Source organism: Camellia sinensis, chromosome 7, assembly GCF_055761805.1.
Source record: "Camellia sinensis isolate YWXY chromosome 7, ASM5576180v1, whole genome shotgun sequence".
Lineage (NCBI taxonomy): Eukaryota > Viridiplantae > Streptophyta > Magnoliopsida > Ericales > Theaceae > Camellia > Camellia sinensis.
This window is the reverse complement of record NC_138967.1, coordinates 171,351,308-171,365,823: the sequence shown is the minus strand read 5'-3', so window position 1 is coordinate 171,365,823 and position 14,516 is coordinate 171,351,308.

The following is a 14,516-nucleotide window of genomic DNA, read 5'->3' as shown; positions in this document are numbered from 1 at the left end:
TTTCAGTTGCTTACATTTTATAGGCATGTTTTGTCGGAATTTTTGTTTGAATCGACTGATTTGGTGTTCGAATTACTTGAGTTGTGTTCGTTGTTCCGCCTAAGAATGGAAGGGTTTCGCCGGCAGTGGAGAATGAGAAAGACAGGGCTTGAATCACGTGACTCAGGATTTTGTTTCCCGTGTCTGGCAAATATATTGTGCTACAATAGTATCTTTTTTTAAAAAAAAATTTAATCGGTGATAATTTTATCAATGGCAAATACCTTGGTACAATAGCAAGATATTTCAAGTTTTGCAATTCATTTTCAATTTAAATTGTTCAACATTTCAGTTTAGAAAATGCTTCAGCGTTCTCATATTCATATTCAGATGAAATATAAACATATTATATTTGGTATTGAAATGAAATATTTGTAAAACTTATTAAAAAAAATTTTAAAAAAATTAAATTAGCTATCAACTTAAAATTAATAATACCCGATTCTTAAATATTAATATTTTGCATTGTAAACTTATAGTATGATCTTCCAACATTCTTGAGCTCATGTGTAACTAACTACAAATAATTTTTTTTAATTTTTTTTTACGAATGTATTCTAAACCTTTTATTAACCTTTAAATTTGACACAAATAATCAGATTATAATCAATTTTTTGAATGAAATTTGCATAAAACAAGACTGATATCAAAAGTCAGATCTGGTAACAATATGGCTAAAAGAGACTGAATGTTTCATTGAAGCAAATTAAGAACCAAAATGATCAAAATAATGTAATACTGTTTGTGTTTTAATTTTCAATTTAGGTAAATTTTTTATTATTTTTTATAGGATTTTGTTTACTTGAATTAGGAAAAAAGAATGAGAGAGAGACAAAGAGAGAGAGAGAGAGAGATGCTACAATAGTACTTTTTCTTCTTTTTTTTTTATTAGTGGAAAATATCTTGCTACAATAGCAAGATATTTTGAGTTGTACAATTCATTTTCAGTTTAAATTGTTCAAAAATTCAGTCTAGGAAATGCTTCAATGTTCTTATGTTCAGATGAAATATAATACATGAGAACATTCTTGAGCATTTTATAAACATGAGAATACTCTTGAGCATTCTTGAGCATTTTACTAATACCTAATTCTTAAATATTAGTATTTTGCATTGTAAAATTATAATATGATTTTTCAACATTTTTGAGCTCATGTGTAACTAACTACAGGTAATTTTTTTTTTCAAATTTATTCTAACTGTACTTATATCTTATTTTTTAAAATTTTACAATGATCAAAACAATGTAATAGTGTTTGTGTTTTAATTTTCAATTTATGTAAATTTTTTATTATTTTTCATAGTGCTTTGTTTAATTGAGTTGGGAAAAAAGAATGAGAGAGAGAGAGAGAGAGAGAGAGAGAGAGAGAGAGGTGATGGTTTTTTTGTTTGAACAGTGATAAATTTGTTGAAACAGTGATAAATTTATCAGTGTAAACAAAACACTATAAAAAAATTAGTTTATCAGTATAGTGATTCCAAACCTGTTATTAACCTTTAAATTTGACAGAAATAATTAGATTATAATCAAAATTTTGAATGAAATTTGCATAAAACAAAACTGATATCAAAAGCCAGATCTGTTAACAATATGGATAAAAAAGATTGAATGTTTCATTGAAGCAAATTAAGAACCAAAATGATCAAAATAATGTAATAGTGTCTGTGTTTTAATTTTCAATTTAGGTAAATTTTTTATTATTTTTTATAGTGATTTGTTTAATTGAGTTAGGGAAAAAGAATGTGTGTGTGTGTGTGTGTGTGAGAGAGAGAGAGAGAGAGAGAGAGAGAGATGTGCTGGTTTTTTTGCTTGAATAGTGATAAATTTATCAGTGTAAACAAAACACTATAAAAAAAATTATTTATTAGTATAATGATTCCAAACCTGTTATTAACCTTTAAATTTGATACAAATAATCAGATTATAATCAATTTTTTGAATGAAACTTGCATAAAACAAGACCTAATAGTGTTTGTGTTTTAATTTTCAATTTAGGTAAATTTTTTATTATTTTTTTATAGTGTTTTGTTTACTTGAGTTGGGAAAAGAGAGAGAGAGAGAGAGAGAGAGAGAGAGAGAGAGAGAGAGAGAGAGAGAGAGATGCTGGTTTTTTTGTTTGAATAGTGATAAATTTATCAGTGTTCACAGTGACAAGACTGATATCAAAAGCCAGATCTGGTAACAATATGGATAAAAAAGACTGAATGTTTCATTGAAGCAAATTAAGAACCAAAATGATCAAAATAATGTAATAGTGTCTGTGTTTTAATTTTCAATTTAGGTAAATTTTTTATTATTTTTTATAGTGTTTTGTTTAAGAAAATCCATCATTGTTATAACAAATCCATCATTGTTTAATTGAGTTGGGAAAAAAGAATGAGAGAGAGAGGTGTTGGTTTTTTTGTTTGAACAGTGAAAAATTTATCAGTATAAACAAAACATTATAAAAAAATAAATTTATTAGTATAGTGATTCCAAACCTATTATTAAGCTTTAAATTTTACACAAATAATCAGATCATAATCAATTTTTTGAATAAAATTTTCATAAAACAAGACCTATATCAAAAAAGCCAAATCTGGTAATAATATGGTTAAAAAAGACTGAATGTTTCATTGAAGCAAATTTGATATTGTAACAACCAAGCATTGTAATATTCATTGAAGCAAAGTAAGAACCAAAATGATTATAATCTTTGTTCCAAATTATTCAAGCATTGTTGTCATTGTCTATTGTGTCCCAAAACTCCTTATCTTCAAGCACCGCTTCTATTGCCTCATCAATGATTTGCTGAGTGTCTGTCTGTTAGTTAGTCAACAAAGCATCTATGATATCTGCTTTGATTTGCTGGCACTGCTCCTTTGTTAAATTAGGAAAGATATCTTTGTTACAGACATATTCTCTCATGAGGTAATAAATTATGACGCCACAATCAAATCTACGATGACATTGGAAAAACAAAGTTAGTAGTTATCAATGATAATTTTATCAATGTAATGTGTTTTGGTTTTTAGAAACTTACGAAAGATCAACTTGTTGGGGACAATTCATTGCAATTTCTGTTTCTTCATGAAACTTGTTACCTTCAATGAGTTTGGGATTGTGATGTTGAAGGTATTTTTCAATAAACTTTGTCTGCAAAATATATTAATAATTAGTTGGTGTTTGACAAATAAATGCATACTAAAATTTGATATAGATAAGGGGAATGGATGATATCGTAATTAATTGGTGTTTTATCACTTTGTTTACCTCATTTAAGTGGTTATCTGGTTCTGTGCTTGGTCTCATTAAATTGTAAAAATTCCATGAGCCATTTTCAGTATCGAGTACCAACAACGTCCAATGCTTTTCATTGAAAATTGGGAAAATAAGATATCTTTCCTTGACAGCTTCTAACATCATTTTGTTCAACAATTAATTTATTTCTGCCTCATCCTTTGTGGTGAACAAATACTGTGTTTTGCAAATATATTAGTTTTGATTACAATGTAATTCGTTAATGGTAATTTTATCACTATAACACTGGATGAATGAGAACTTATGCACTTGATATAGACAAGGGGGATGGATGATATCATAATGAAATATAAATATATATATATATATATAATTTACTTACATGGCATGATGTAGTAAATATATATGTTGTTCCTGCTTGCGAGCTCAGGCTGAACTTTGGTTTCGGTTGCTCTTCTCTCATTAAGATTTCCTTGTAGGCATTTATTGCCTGTTTTAAAAACAAAAGCAAACAAGGTTAATGAGAGAATTATTATTTGGTATTACAATTGATATATGCACAAATAGGGATTTGATTTTACGTTTCTAGAAAGTTCTTCGCATTTGACTATTTTGTCAATATCATCAAAGTACAAATAGCTGTCTACTTCCTTTCCTTGTAAGATTGGATAACTGCAAATGTGAAAACAAAATTTATCACTGTATACCAAAATTTATTGCTTAATTAATGAAAGAAAGGTTAGGAGAACAAATTGAGCATCAAATTTTACTTGATGTATCAAATCCCAACAATGAACTGAAGTACAGAACATAAACACAAATGCCTAAATAATTTGATACCATAGATGAGACACCATAAAGATAAGCAAAATATATCACTCCACCAAACAAATTAAGTAAAATTTATCACTATGTAGCAAATTTTATTACTGTATATCAAAATTTATCAATGACTGAGGTAAACAAAGGTTATACATTGATAAATACATGACTATATACTAAAATTTAGATTCCAAATTTGGAAAATTTAGGACCAAATCATGTTCTTACCTACTGGTTTTTGTTGCCCAAAGACTAGTGAGTTTCATCCTTGATTTCTTTGGCAATTTGTGAAACACTGGATAGGAAGTGTCAATTTCTTTTGTTAGATATTGATGTTGTGTCTGCTCTTCTTTTCTGGTCTTTGCACTTTCTTCAACCATTGGTTCTACTTCATCAACTGTCTTGTTCTGCTTTGGTTGTCTTTCCGTTATGTACCAAAAATCTGGATCTTTGTGCTCTTTTCTTGTTTATCTATTTTTCACCTTTTTTTTTTTATCATTGAGCTCACAAGAGGCGATTTTTTGGGAGTGGTGGCTTCTACTTCAATTGTGATTTGTTCTTCTTGACTGTCCAGGTAGACATTTGATTCAACCAACATTGTAATTCTCTCATTAAGTAGCACTATTTCCACATCTTTCATTTCCATTTGTGTCTTTGCTTTCTTGCTCTATTATTCCATTTGTTTATTGAGCTTCATGAGTTGGTCCTTAAGCTCATCATTTTCTGTTTGGATTCTTGCCTTCTCCATTTCTAGCCTTTGGATTATCAACACATTCTCTTCTAATTTCTGAAAGGTATGTTCATTAATTTTAACATGGTAAAGATTTGTTTCATAGGCAAGTTTCCTTTTTGCTTTCCTCTTTTTAGCCGATGTTTGATGCTTGAATCCCGGTGAAGTTGTTGGACCAACTTTCTGTTTGATCATTGTTTTTTCTTCATCATTTTCTAGCTTCTCAAAAGAAAGCTCATTTCTTTGCACATGAACCGGACCTTCTTCAGTTTCATGCTGAAAGTTGGCTTTCCTTCTTGTATTCTTTTTTGATTGCAATGTTGTTGATTTCCTCTTTTTTCGAGCACCTGTTTGATGCTTGGGATTTGGTGAATTTCTTCTTGGACTGAGACTGAATATCTTTTTGATAATTAGTTCTTCTTTCTTTTGAGATTTTTCAGTTTGCTCTTGTTTCTCAAAGTTAGCTTCTTCATCTTTATCCTCATCTTCAGTCTGTAGTAGCAAGTGTTGGTATATCTTTTTGATCATTGTTTCTTCTTCCTTTTCAGATAATTCAGTTTGCTCTTATTCCTCAAAGTTACATTCTTTATCTTCATGCTCATCTTCTGTTTGTGGTTGCAATTGTTTGTATATGTTCTGTTCTTCAATTGTGTCTTTCAAATTGCTCTCCTACATGAATGAAAATTATTAAAAAGAATGAAATGACACAAAGTTAAGTAATAATTTATCATTCGGTGATTCAAATTTATAATAAGACTAGTGATTTGGTTCATGGTAACAAGTTTTATCAGTGAATTAGCAACATTAAGCAAAATTTATCACTTAATGAAGCTAACTAAGCAAATTTATAACTGTGAGCAAAAGTTATCAGTCTATATCAAAATTTATCGCTGCATAGCAAAATTCATCACTCAATTAAAGAAATAAAGGTTATACACTGATAAAACTTGTTTGTTGAATAATTTCCTAGCACAGATGAAATGCCTAAATAATTTTCTACTAGAAATGTGACACCATGAAGATTAAGAAGAATTTATCAGTCGAGTTAAAATTTATCACTGCATAACAAAATCTAATATTTGTTTAAACAAAACAAAGGTTATTAATGGATACCTTAATATGTTTCAGATCATGCAAGGATGACTTTGCCAATTGTTCTCCCAGATGTGTGATGGTCCATTTTGTAAATCTTGGGATTGCATTCTTATTATTTGGTTTGATGATCTTTGTATGGTCACATATCCAATACTGTTGAGGACAAAAAAATGTTATAAATTAGTATTTAGTAAATGTAAATATTATAGTTTATAAGTTGTAAGTGAGGTATTTACTTACCAATAAGATGATCACACATCCGCACACTCTATCAATTTGGTTGATGTTGCTTGCTATTGATCTTGTAAGATGTTATTTTGCTGCGCCACACCAATCATAAGACTTTGTTTTGTCAATATCCTCGAGGTATTTCATGAACCCCCATCCAATTGTAGTCCCAGTACCCGGATACAACAAAAGCAAACAAACCAGAAGGCACACAAACCTAACAACATCTTCTACATCTTCATTGTTGTTGCTTCTCAAAAGTTTCATTATCAACTTTTGGATTGAAGCACTTGTCATTCTGCTCTCGGTTATTTTCCTTCTTTGCACTATAGCTACCTCATTTTTCTTTCGTATGCAAGATTCATCTTCTTCTGTCCACATGCAATCCCAAAAATTAACTTGAAGTCATTTCTTTTCAACTTCAGTTTCTTCCCACCAATTTCAAATGTGGTTCCATCCATTTGGTAAGTTTGAAATTTTTTTGCAACCATATAATCATATTTAATTGAATCTCTTCTTTTAACGTTGTTTTCACTCAATGTATCAACTAGAAATGAAAAATGAGTCTTTCTCAATAGTGTCAAATGCTCCTCTCTGAGTTTTGTTGTCTTGAAAAATTTGATAAGAGATTGAATGTTAGAACGGTAGACATACTTTGCTTCATTATCATGTATCTGTTCAGTCCTAGTTTTCTTCCATCAATCTTTTTCTTCCCTCTTCCTTTGTGGAGCTCTGTAGCTTGTTTCAGTTGTTGCTATTTGGGCTCCTTATTGTCAATGTTAGATTCAGGTTTAACTTCTAGTTGATTTTCACTTTCATGTGTTGTTGGCTTTATAACAAACTCAACTTTTTCAACCTTTTTCTTCTTTGAGAAACTTATTTCTCGACGACGTAATCTTTTACGATGACTGGGAACATTTGTACAAAAATATTGAGCATGAACATTAAAAATTAAGAAGAATTTTATCACTAAACTAGGCAAACTAAGAAGAATTTATCACTTTATTATGTAAATTAAGCAAATATATAACTGTATAGCAAAGTTTAGATCCCAAATTGCAAAAGAACATGAAGTATCATGATAAAGATGAAAACAACTGATAATTTATCACTCAATAAGGTAAAGTAAGTAAATTTGATCACTCGATTAAGTAAAGTAAGCAAATCCATTATTATAATAAATTTTATCACTCAATTAGACAAATTAAGCAAATCTATCATTATTATAACAAATTTTATCACTGAATTAGATAAAGTAAGGAAATTCGTCATTGTATAGCAAATTTTATCACTTAATTAGGCAAAGTAAGCAAATTTGTCATTGTATAGCAAATTTTATCATTGTATAGCAAATGAACATAAAAATATGATTATTATGAAGTTGAATATCACTCATAAATTAATACTGTATGGTACAGATTGAAAATAGCTTTAAGTCGAATTTTATCACTCAATTATAGTTATGAAAGAAGAAGGGAAGCAAATCCATCGTTATAAAAAATTTTATCACTCAATTAGGAAAATTAAGCAAATCTATCATTCTTATAGCAAATTTTTTCACTGATTTGGGCAAAGTAAGCAAATCTGGCATTGTATAGCAAATTTTATCACTGGATTAGTAAAACTAAGCAAATCCATTATTGTATAGGAAATGAACATGAAGATGTGATTATTATGAAGTTGAATATCACTCATAAATTAATACTGCATGGTACAGATTGAAAATAGCTTCAAGTCAAATTTTATCACTCAATTATAGTTATGAGAGAAGAAGGGAGGCAAATCTATCATTATAACAAATTTTATCACTCAATTAGGAAAATTAAGCAAATCTATTATTCTTATAGTAAATTTTATCACTGAATTGGGCAAAGTAAGCAAATCTGTCATTGTATACTAAATTTTATCACTGAATTAGTAAAAGTAAGCAAATTCATCATTGTATAGGAAATGAACATGAAGATGTGATTATTATGAAGTTGAATATCACTCATAAATTAATACTGTATGGTACAGATTGAAAATAGCTTCAAGTCGAATTTTATCACTCAATTATAGTTATGAGAGAAGAAGGGAGGCAAATCTATCATTATAATAAATTTTATCACTCAATTGGGAAAATTAAGCAAATCTATTATTCTTATAGCAAATTTTATCACTGAATTGGGCAAAGTAAGCAAATCTATTATTATATATCAAGTTTTATAACTGAATTAGCAAAAGTAAGCAAATCCATCATTGTATAGCAAATGAATATGAAGATGTGATTATTTTGAAGTTGAATGTCACTCATAAATTAATACTGTATAATACACATTGAAAATAGCTTCAAGTCGAATTTTATTACTCAATTGTAGTTATGAAAGAAGAAGGGAAGCAAATCCATAGTTATGAAATAAGAAGAGAAGCAAATCCATCATTATAACAAATTTTATCACTCAATTAGGAAAATTAAGCAAATCTATCATTCTTATAGCAAATTTTCTCACTGATTTGGGCAAAGTAAGCAAATATATTATTGTATATCAAATTTTATCACTGAATTAACAAAAGTAAGCAAATCCATCATTGTATAGCAAATGAACATGAAGATGTGATTATTATGAAGTTGAATATCAATAATAAATTAATAATGTATGATACACATTGAAAATAGCTTCAATTCGAATTTTATAACTCAATTATAGTTATGAAAGAAGAAGGGAGGCAAATCCATAATTATAATAGATTTTATCACTCAATTAAGAAAATTAAGCAAATCTATCATTCTTATAGCAATTTTTCTCATTGAATTGGGCAAAATAAGCAAATCTGTTATTGTATAACAAATGAACATGAAGATATGATTATTATGAAATTGAATATCGCTTAATTATAGTTATAAAAGAAGAACGGAAGATGAATACGACTCACGTTTGGTTCGCATGTTTGTTGAAGATGAACTAAACAGGGAGAGTAGATGTCCGAATCAGAATATAGATCGAAACGGTGGAAGATTTGCTGGGGATCTGTTCAGAATTAAAATATAGATCGGAACAGAGGTAATTTCTTTGGAAATGATGGGAGATTCATGGAAAATCTCTTCGTTTGTTTCGATTTTCAAATCGCAAATCGCCTCAAAATGGTTTCCAAATCGCCTCAGAATAGTTTCCAAATCAGAATAATTGAAAAGGAGCGTGTGTCAGGCGCGCAGAGGAGAGCTCGTGATATTTTCTTTGCTTCACGCATGTGGTGTGACATTGAGGGGTAAAATTGAAAATTGAAATAGGGCAGGACATGGCGAGCATTAATCTGTTTCCATGGGACCGGCTGGTAAGTTCCCTTATTTTTATTATATTACTTCTTTATCTTTTAGATGTCTTTTCATAATAATAATAAAAAAAAGTTATATCCAAACCACTCATAAATACTATCAGAGTATTAAGTGGTATAATTTATATAATATTTTGACGCAATATACACTAAGTTCTCGTTTGTTTTGTAAGTGATAGCATAAGTGAGTCAACATGTTTCACTAATAAAAAAAAATTTCGTTACAAAATTAATTTAAAATGTCACATAAATAATGATATATAATAGTCAAAAAGTAGTGAATAATTATCCATTTTTTGGAGTCGCATGGTGACGAGTGGGCTTTGCCAATTTGTTGGGCACACTAACAAGGCCCTATTGAAATTAAGGGTGAGAATTTTGACATAACATAAGCATGAATTGAACTATATATGAAATTAGCAAGTTAAGATTAATCAATTTTTAACATGAACATGTATATGACATAATCTGATAATTCGAATATTAAATAAATCGGGTTAAAATCTATTTGAGAGGGTAATTTATACTTATAAGTTGGGCCGAGCTGGGTAATAGGCCGTTATGGGCCACGTTGCGAAGGACTGGGTAAAAAGGCCATAAAGTTACTTCGGCCCAACAGAGGTGTAAAGTTACTTCGGCCCAAGAGGGGTATAAAGTTACTCCGGTCCGAAAGAATCTTGAGGGTTACTCTGGTCTAAAGGAAGCTTTGAACATAGCCCGGTTGCCGTACTCAAAGTTAGTCCGGTCTTGGCTTATCAAGGTTATCTCGGCCAGAACCTTGCTGTTTGATAGCTCGGCCTGATCACACCATGGTTGGCGCTAGGAGAAACCTGGGTAAGAGCCGTGAATGGAAGAGCCGAACTAAAGTTAGCTCGGTCTATTCTGCGGCTTAGCATAAGCCATGCTTACCTCGGTCATAGTGGAATCCAACCATGGTAAAACCATCTCACTTGGTTTAAGCAGTGAGGGGGGTGTTGAGGGATAAGCATTATCCTTCAGGAGTATGAATCCTAGGAGGACTCTGCATGGAGGAATAGAAGTCCTACTAGGATTGTGCCACACGAAACCTATAAAAGCTCACAGACATCACATTTGGAGAGGTAACACAACTTTGTTTTCTGAATACACAGAGCTTTTGTCTATTTGTCAAGCTTACTGACTTAGGCATCGGAGAGGTTTCCGGCACACACCCGCCGGCTAGCTCACATTTGTGTTTTCAGGTGATAAAGCGACGATATACGGAGGAGCCCAGACTTGATCAACAGGATTATACGAGAAGATTTATTTCTTTCCCGTACAATTGGCGCCATATGTGGGAACTACAGACAGGACAAAACCTCTTGATCAAGCTTTACCTCTTTAGGAACAATAGCGCACAATGAAGATTTACCACAGTCCGCCATCGACGGGCAAACACCAGATGGGGGTGTAAGGCGCGAAGGACTACCTTCTATCCCTCCTATGGCGGACTTGGAGCCCCAACGACATAACTCCAAGAGAGATACTAGGGGGAGGCGGACTCACAGCCCCCGTCACTCTCATTCACCAAGTCCTGACAGGCAAAGGCGGAGGATTGATCCTCAAGTTTTGGAGGACCGCGTAAAGGAGCAAGACGAATTAATAAGGAAGATGGCGGCGGATATGGAGGCCTTGAAGCGCCAGATGAAGGGAAAAGGAGTGGCGACAGGAGAGGGGCGCAAAAACAAGACGCCCCCTTGCCGCTTAGAAGACCATGGAAGGCATTCCACACCATCACAAGTAGAGAGTAGAAGCCTCAGGACAGGCGATACTCAGTCTAGAATCGCCAGAACTCATTACTCCAGGTCTGAGAGAACGAGATCATTGAGGTCTTACACAGAGGGAAGTACCTACCGACCCTCACACTCGCACCAAACATCATCCAAACAGACGGAGTTGCCCAGATCATCCGATTTGCGGATCATGCTGGGAGAAAAGGCACGATGGAAGGAGGACACCAGGACGCGCGACCCTCGCAGAGTTTCTACCCTTCAACGATTGGCTCCTCGATCGCATGGAAGCGTCGAGGTTGGAATGCCATTACCACGCCCTACCTACGAACCGACGGACAAAGCATTAGCGAGGCTGCAGACCTCGCCGTTCGTTCCGGCAATTGAAAACGCGCCCCTACCTATAGGCTTCCTTCAGCCCAAATTCACTACGTACGAGGGGAAAACGGACCCCTACATTCACCTAAGCCACTTCCGCCAGGTTATGGCGGTATATCGGCGAAACGAGGCTCTAATGTGCATCCTCTTCCCATCAAGCCTTGGCGATCTAGGCTTGACTTGGTTTGAAAAACTTCCAGAAGGCAGCATAGCCTCCTGGGCGCAATTGGCGGAGGCGTTTGTCACAAGGTTCAGAACAAACACTAAAACCCCGGTGGAGATTGACCAGTTACTCTCCATCGACATGGGTGAAAAAGAGACACTAAGGTCCTACAATAGTCGTTACTGGGAGACATTCAGCCAGATTGGGACTGCCCCACCAATCTCGCCATTGCACAGTACAAAAGAGGCCTTCTAGTCGGGAATAGACTAAGGGACTCGATCACCATGACACCACCCCTCACCATGGAAGCCTTGATGGAAAGAGTGCATCAGCACATCAGGGTGGAAGAGGATAGTGCCCGTGCCAAAACAAAATCTGGCACCACCGCAGTGCCAGAGAAAAAGGCCTCGACAAAGGTCAACGCGGTAGATCGTCCAAACAGAAACGGACGAGGCAGGCAGACAACAGAGAGGACCAAGATAAAAATGGTTGAGAGTCCGCACTGCCATAACCACGGTCTTCAAGAAACCGATCTACCGAATTCTAAGTGAAATACGGGATGAGCCTTTCGTCAGATGGCCAGCTAAGCTTGGGGAAGCTCAGAAGGACTATGACGAAAGATCACGGTGCACCTTCCATAAAGAAAAAGGGCACCGCACTGAGAATTGCACGCCATTGAGACAGCACCTGGAGGAGTTGGTGGCAGCAGGACACTTGGATAAATACATTGAAGGAGGGACGCAACCAGCCCCCCAGGACCATAATAACCCCAACGGGATGCCAGTCGACGCCCCACCTCAAGGCATTATCAATGTGACACATGGAGTCTTTGAACCTGAGCGTGTATGCGAGCTCAGGGGATCAATCAAAAACGCTGAACACTTAAGAGAGGTGCTAAGTGCCCAACCTGCCATCAAGAAGGGGAAGACAGAGGCCACAAACGTCATGTTTTTTTCGGATAAAGACTTGGAATGGATATATTGCCCTCACAATGATGCCCTGGTCGTCACTCTCTGAGTCAAGGATTTTGACGTCAAGCGGATTCTGATTGACCAGGGTAGTTCATGTGAAATCATGTACTACGAAACATTTAAACAATTAAAGCTGCAAGACAAAGACTTGGCGCCTACCGTATCTCCCCTAATTGGATTCAACTTCGTGTCAGAATGGCCCGTCGGCAAAATAATTCTTCCAGTCAGAGCAGGAAGCGTGACGAAACAAGTGGAGTTCTGGGTATTGAAGGTCCCTTCCACTTACAACATCATCTTGGGCAGAACATGGCTGCATGCCATGCGATCGGTGGCATCATCCTACCACCAAGTAATGCAGTTCCCCAACGATACCGGGGTAATTGAAGAAGCCTATGGAGATCAGATCATGTCGAAGCAATGCTTCGTCACGGTGAATGGCAGCTGCGCTGCCAAATGATATGTTCATTCGGTGGAAGAACCTGAGAGCAATGAGCTATTCACAGATGTCGGCAAAGCGGCTGATCTGAAAGCAGTGGAGGACTTGGTAGAGGTAAGAATAGATGAAAAGAACCCAGATAAGTTCTTTTTGCTCGGCTCATCGTTGTCCAGCACTGAGAGATTAGAGGTCTTGGAATTTTTAACCTCTAATATCGAAGTGTTTGCCTGGACACCGTACGACATGCCAGGCATTGATCCCAACTTTATCTGTCACCAACTCAATGTCCACCCATCTGCCAAACCAATCATTCAACGCACTCGCAGATCGGCACTCCACCATGCCGAGATAGTAGTGAAAGAAATAGGAAACCTGCTGGAGGCATGAGCAATCAGAGAGGTGCACTACCCAAGATGGATCTCCAACACAGTCGTGGTGCCAAAGAAGAATGGCAAGTGGCGTGTCTGTGTCGACTACAAAACAGTCAACAAGGTATGTCCGAAAGACAGCTTTCCTCTACCACGAATAGATTAACTGGTCGACCTAACGGCGGGGCACAACCGACTTAGCTTTCTGGATGCATACAGAGGCTACCATCAAATCGCCAAGCATGAACTAGACCAGGAGGTCACATCCTTTACAACTCCAAGAGGACTATACTGTTACAAGGTCATGCCCTTTGGCCTAAAGAACGCAGGGGCAACATTCCAACGGATGGTCACCAAGATATTTGAACCATTGTTAGGCAGAACAATGGAGGCTTACATCGACGACATGGTGGTCAAGAGCAAGGATGAGAATGACCATCTCAAGTACTTAGGCGAGATGTTTAAGATCCTGAAGAAGCACAAGTTACGCCTCAATGCATCCAAATGTGCATTCGGAGTAGAATCTGGCAAATTCCTGGGCTTCCTTGTGACCAACCGGGGTATAGAAGCAGACCCCTCCCAGATCAAAGCAATCCAGGATTTGGAAAGGCCAAACTCAGTAAAAGAAGTGCAGCATCTCACCGGCATGGCAGCTGCGCTCAATCGGTTCGTAAGCCGGTCGTCAGACAGACTACGACCATTTTTTCAAGCATTAAAAGTCAAGTTCGAGTGGGACGAAGAATGCGACCAAGCTCTGGAAAGCTTGAAAGAATACATGTCTTCTCCACCATTGTTAGTCACCCCGATACCTGGAGAAGAACTCTTCCTGTACCTGGCAGTCTCTCAGCACGCAATTAGCGCAGTGTTGGTTCGTGCGGAAGGAATTCAACATCTGCCCATCTATTATGTCAGCAAGAAATTGCTGGGAGCCGAAACAAGGTATTTGCCACTGGAAAAACTGGCATTGGCCTTAATGATGGCCTCC